This window comes from Prionailurus viverrinus, chromosome A1 (assembly GCF_022837055.1).
Source record: "Prionailurus viverrinus isolate Anna chromosome A1, UM_Priviv_1.0, whole genome shotgun sequence".
In the NCBI taxonomy this organism is placed as follows: domain Eukaryota; kingdom Metazoa; phylum Chordata; class Mammalia; order Carnivora; family Felidae; genus Prionailurus; species Prionailurus viverrinus.
In genome coordinates this window covers 18,753,735-18,759,734 of record NC_062561.1, presented here as the reverse complement: position 1 = coordinate 18,759,734, position 6,000 = coordinate 18,753,735, and the positions used below count along the sequence as shown (strand labels likewise).

Here is a 6,000-nt window from a genome sequence, read left to right as displayed (position 1 = left end):
AAATGTACCACATTGGCTTGGCTTTCTCTTCAGACCCAATCTGGAAATCTTCTAAGAGAAGTGGGAGGTTTGAAAAGGAGGCTAGAGAACGAGTTATGTGTAAAGATGCCAGGGTGGCTGCTCAGATAGCTGTCCTTTCCTCCACCCCATGAGCGGTGGTGGCCGACAGCTCTCTGTTGAGTCCCTCTCTGGGATTTGCCAGGGCCAAGGTCATGCCCACCTCCTGGGACGGTCTGCACCAATGAGTGATCATTGTGGGCATGGCCCGTTGACTTAATTTGGGACATTTCTGACCTCCCCATGGGTAAGCCGAGGCTTGGATTCTGATGACACTGAAGTTCAACGTCTCCCTTTACACAGTCCTACTTCCTTTGCCTCCCAACAGGTCTCGATCCACCGAACACCCCTAATGAACCTTCCTGGACCTACGTCTCCATCCGAAGTCTATTTCCAGGGAAGCTCATCTGCAGCATTAAGGAAATGAAGCCTGGCTGATGGAGAGAGGATGTAGCCGAACGGCTTCTTCTCCTCTAGGAAAATCAGTGGTAAGAACTGATCTTATCGATGAGTTGAATGAAGTTCTTCTCTGGGGCTTCGGAGCCTGGAACGTGGTCTGGCCACGTCCTGGGAGCATGGGCTTTGACATCAGATAGGCCTGAGTTTGAATGCCGTTCCGTTATTTATCAACTCAGAGATTTTGAGAAAGCCATGCCATGTCTGGTGGCTCGTCTGTGACACAAGAAGTCATACTTACTTTGCAGCCACGCTCACCTTACGTCATACTCACCATACTTACGTCCTGGGGACAAGTAGAATGGCTATTCTTGCTGTGATTCCTGGTGCTCAGTGCACAGAAAATCCTCAGTGAATGTCAAGGAATGACAAGTGAGCAACACTGATTGTAGCTGTTATTTAGGGTGGTATTGGCAGTAGTCCAGGGTTCAGAATTTAAGTAAAGAAGGGGAAAGAATAAAAGGAAATGATATCATGGAAGAAAGAGAAGGTTATTGCTGCTAATAGATGGGTACACTGATCCAAACCACACACGTCCAATTTCAGAAAGACATCCTAGCAAGTCAATTCAATTAAGAACATTTCATTTATTTTTAAAAAATTTTTTTTCACGTTTATTCATTTTTGAGAGAGAGAGAGAGAGAGAGACAGAGTATGAGTGGGGTAGAGAGTGAGGGAGACACAGAATTCGAAGCAGGCTCCAGGCTGCGAGCTGTCAGCCCAGAGCCCGACGCGGGGCTCGAACCCACGAACCGTGAGATCATGACCTGAGCCGAAGTCAGATGCTCAGCCGACTGAGCCACCCAGGCGCCCCTCAGTGAAGAACATTTTAAAGCATTTGCTATGAATGAGATGCTGGGGGAAGACCCAAAATTTCTGGAGTACCCTAATTACAACTCTGTTAGCGGCTTAAATAATTTATTTTATGATACGAGGGCATGTAGAATCATTAACTATGGTCATGACATAGAGTTGGTGCTCAAAAAACATTTATTGAACAAAGTATATTATATGAGACACTTGGAGCTGTTAAGTATCTTAGAGCTAGTAGAATTTTTACCATACAAGAATGAGATATTTAAAAACAAAGAGGCTATGTTACAGAAGTTAGCTAGATAAAAAAGTGGAGATTAACTGAGAAAGAGTACTTAAGCACAGGAACATTCTAAAGGGGCTGAGTGGGGGGAGGGGGAGGGTACAAGATAAGGTACTTGAGAATTCTGAATGGATTTAACCCTTCTTTTTAAAAAACAATTTTTAAATGTTTATTTTGAGAGAGAGAGAGAGAGAGAGAGAGTGTGTACTTACGCATGCTGGAGGGGCAGAAAGAGAGGAGAGAGGGAATCCCAAACAGGCTCTGTTCTGCTAGCACAGAGCCCAATGTGGGGCTCGATCCCACGAACCATGAGGTCATGACCTGAGCCGAAATCAGGAGTTGGATGTTTAACCAACTGAGCCACCCAGGTGTCCCTTAACCCTTCATATCTATGCTCACAAGAGGAGCTACCAGAAGGCAAAAAACGAAGCAGGGGTGACCTCTAAAGAATTCCATATTTGTCTTTCAGTTTTACAGCATGCGTCCCCAGTTATACGGGTTCCGATGTTGCATTTCTTTCTTTTTTTTTTTTTTTTCAATGTTACATTTCTTGAGTGCACACCAGCGAGTAGTGAGGAATGAGAGCCAGCTCTGTGTTGGGGGACTTTTCCTTCCTGGCATCAAAACTGTGGACGTGTATAATCCACAGATTGGATAGACAGAGATGAGAGGAAGTTAGTCATTCTGGATATCTGAGTTTTCAAGATCTCAGAGGAGACTCTACTCCAGCGGTAACAAGTTCAGATGCCCACAGGGTGAAGCAGGTCATATAAAGGAGGAAGACAGTCTATGTATAAAGGAAAAAAGAAAGGTGGAAATATCCTTCAGTAACTGTGGTTCATCCATACCATGGACCAGATCTAATGACAAAATTATAGCAATGGAGAACAGATGAGAGTTTACTAAAAGGTCAGGAATGGGGGTGGGGACGGGATGCGGATGGTGTTTATGAGGGATACTGTCACCCAGTGGTGACTGGACTGTCAATATCTTGACCGCACCGATGTCAGTATCCTGGTAGTGTTGTGGTACGAGAGTTTGGCACGATGTCACCGCTGGGGGAGACTGGGGAAAAGGAACATGGGATCTCTCTGCATTATTTCATACAATTGCATGTGAACCTACAATTATCTCCAAATAAAAATTCAGTTGGAAAAAGGAATGGTGGGGACCATGGGGAGCTAGAGAGCACATGACCTTTTAAATTTTTTTTTTAACGTTTATTTATTTTGGGGACAGAGAGAGACAGAGCATGAATGGGGGAGGGGTAGAGAGAGAGGGAGACACAGAATCGGAAGCAGGCTCCAGGCTCATCAGCCATCAGCCCAGAGCCCGACGCGGGACTCGAACTCACGGACCGCGAGATCGTGACCTGAGCTGAAGTCGGAAGCTTAACCGACTGAGCCACCCAGGCGCCCCCACATGACCTTTTAAAGAGTAGTGAACTAAAAAAAAATGTTGCCATTCAGTGCAAGCACCTCCCCCCAGACTAACCAACCACCAAACGATAAAGAAATAAAAATGTCGGATTCCTGGTTACCTACTTAAGCTATCAAAAAAAAAAAAAAAAAAATAGGACACCTGGGTGGCTCAGCCGGTTGTGTCCAAGACTCTAGATTTTGGCTCAGGTCATAATCTCATGGTTTGTGAGATCGAGCCCTGCATCGGGCTCTGCGCTGCCTGGGATTCTGCCTCTCCTGTCTCTCTGCTCCTCCCCTGCTCATGCGCTCTCTCTTTCTCTGTCTCAAAATAAATACATAAGCTTAAAAAAGTAACCATTTTAGTTGTCTTCAAAAATATGTTACATACTCCTCTGCCGTCTTTACTTCTTAAACATAGTATACCGAATATAGCAAAATATCTCAATTGTTCCTGGAGGCAGGATGCCTTCATGTGCAAATCATACATAACCTCACTGAGAATGGCTCACACGCTGAGAAAAGGGCATTTGTTTGTGTAAGAAGTTGGGATGGAGGGTCAAAATGTTTAGGGCTGTTTGAATGTTCTTACACAAAGCTGAGCTGCTGTTCTTTATAAGGTTTATGATTGCTCTTAGGGTGTTTCTGTCTCTTTTACTGCCGGGCTCATAGTAATGCTTTCTTAATACTGTCAGCTTGCCAGCTTGCAGTAGATTTTCATTTCCTTCTAATTTTTTTTAAACGTTTATTTATTTATTTTTGAGAAGGGGAGCAGGGGCAGAGAGAGAGAGGGCGATGGAGGTTCCGAAGCAGGCTCTGCGCTGACAGCAGAGAGCCTGACGCGGGGCTCGAACTCACGAACCGTGAGATCGTGACCTGAGCGGAAATGAAGAGCGGGACGCTTAACCGACTGAGCCACCCAGGCGCCCCAGCATTTCCTTCTAATTTATTGTGTGCTTGGAAAGTGGGCAACAAAGCCACTTGGGACGTGTGTGTGCATGTGTATGTGTGTGGGGGGGGGTGTGGGTGTGAGAGAGAGAGACAGAGACAGAGACAGAGACAGAGAAAACCCGCGTGGAATGGGAATCTGAGAGACTGAGTATTCATTCACTCTGTCGTGTGTACTCTTTGTAACATCCCTCTTGACTGCTCAAAGGCCTCATTGGTTCCAGTGAGCGAGGACTTTTGCGTGACCGCATCTTGAAAAGGTAAAATAAAACTTAAAAATGGCAATTGCATGTTGCCTTGTTTCTCTCAGACCGGCCAGAACACCCCTTCTGAGAGGCAGCTTGAAAGAGGGTTCAGAACCTAGACTCTGCAGCCAGCCCGTGTGGTTCAAATCCTGCCTCTACGACGTGCTAACTTTGTGACTTCGGGCAAGTTACAGAATCTCTCTTTACCTGTGCAATGGAGGTGATGCTACTAATCTGTCTCATCGGGTTGTTAGGAGGATTAAATGAGCTGTGCTCTGTAAAACACTCAGAACAGTACCCGGTGCATAAATGCTCTGTGTGTTCCTTCTATATTAAGCAATAGTGGCAGCTCGAAGGAGAAGTGTTTCCAGCCACGAGTTGAGTTGCCATCCTCATATAACTGCGGTGACCGGCAGGCCTGGCAGGTTCTCAACCACTGGCAAGGTCACGTGAAGCCATTTTCCCTAAGGTTCCTGGATGGTTCTCACCCGGCCGCATCGTAGCACCTGAGCCCTTCTAGACTGCGTCTCTCTGGGAATTCACACTCGGGGTGTGGAGACGAAAGAGTGGAAGGCGCACGTCGTTTCATGCCTGGGCCTGCCAATCCTCTGTTCCAACTATCACGCTGATTTCCCGATTTGACCTCCCTCTGCGGTCCCTTTGGTTGCCAATTCCAGATTCTTGGAAGAGATACTCCAATGGGCCCAGCCTGGTCCAGCCTGGGCATCAGCTGTGGCTGGGGATGGTGATCTCAAGTGGTATAAACAGGGCTGAAGGGTCATCATAGAAGGGGGGGGCAGTAATGGAAAGTTGTCATGGTGAGCTGGGCAGGTACTGGACCATGCGCCCGTTGCATTGAGAAATCAGAGTAAACACTGGTTTGGGAGGTAGAATGCCTGGGGGCTGCAGTTAGCTGCTTACTAACTGATGTTAGCAGAGCCATTTAACCTGCCTAACCCTCAGTCTTCTCATCTGTAAAATGGGCATGTTGATAATACCTGTGATACGTGTGTGTGTTTGTGTGTGTGTGTGTTTTACCTCACCAACCCGGGACTGGCTACATAGTTTGGGGGCTCCAGTGACAAATGCAAATGTGGAGCTATTTGTTCAAAAATGACTAAGACTGGGGCGCCTGGGTGGCTCAGTCGGTTGGGCGTCTGACTTCGGCTCAGGTCACGATCTCACAGTCTGTGAGTTCGAGCTCCGCGTCAGGCTCTGTGCTGACAGCTCAGAGCTTGAAGCCTGCTTTGGATTCTCTGTCTCCTTCTCTCTCTCTGCCCCTCCCCTGCTCATGCTCTGTCTCTGTCTCAAAAATGAGTAAAAACATTAAAAAAAAAAATGACTGAGACGATCCAGACAGTGATGGCAGAGCATTAAACCAGGCATGGGGTCCTTTGGTGTGGAGTCGTTTGTGACAGCACAGGTCACACCCCCAGGAAGCCCATCCTACACAAGATTGTAAGAATGACCTAATGCAAAGCCTATAATAGGGTATCATACACCGTCACTTATGCATTGTGTTGTTTTAATCTTAAAATGTTCTTTGGAAGAAGAGAACTTGACTTCTGCCTCTGTGAAGGCTGCCTGAGAGGGCTGATCTTTAGCTGATGTTCCCAGGGTCAGTCTGGCCTGTTGTCCATAGCCACGTGCATTCGGGCTGGCTGGTGCCTATGCTGTTGAGTTTGTGGTGTGGTCTCCAACCTCACCCCTGCACACAACTGATCAGGGTAGAAGGCAGGCATCTCTGCTGACTCTTTCTCTATTCTGGCCTTCACCACAC

The 6,000-nt window shown here is 46.9% G+C and overlaps 1 long non-coding RNA gene across 1 annotated transcript in view; it reads left to right on the top strand.

Annotated features, from left to right (window-relative positions):
* The first annotated feature begins 394 nt into the window (after positions 1-394).
* LOC125175606 (uncharacterized) overlaps positions 395-6,000 on the top strand; it is a 403,243-nt gene continuing 397,637 nt past the window's right edge. Inside the window, exon 1 of the long non-coding RNA XR_007155898.1 lies at positions 395-545. This is a non-coding gene — a long non-coding RNA (uncharacterized LOC125175606). The remainder of the gene's footprint in view (positions 546-6,000) is intronic.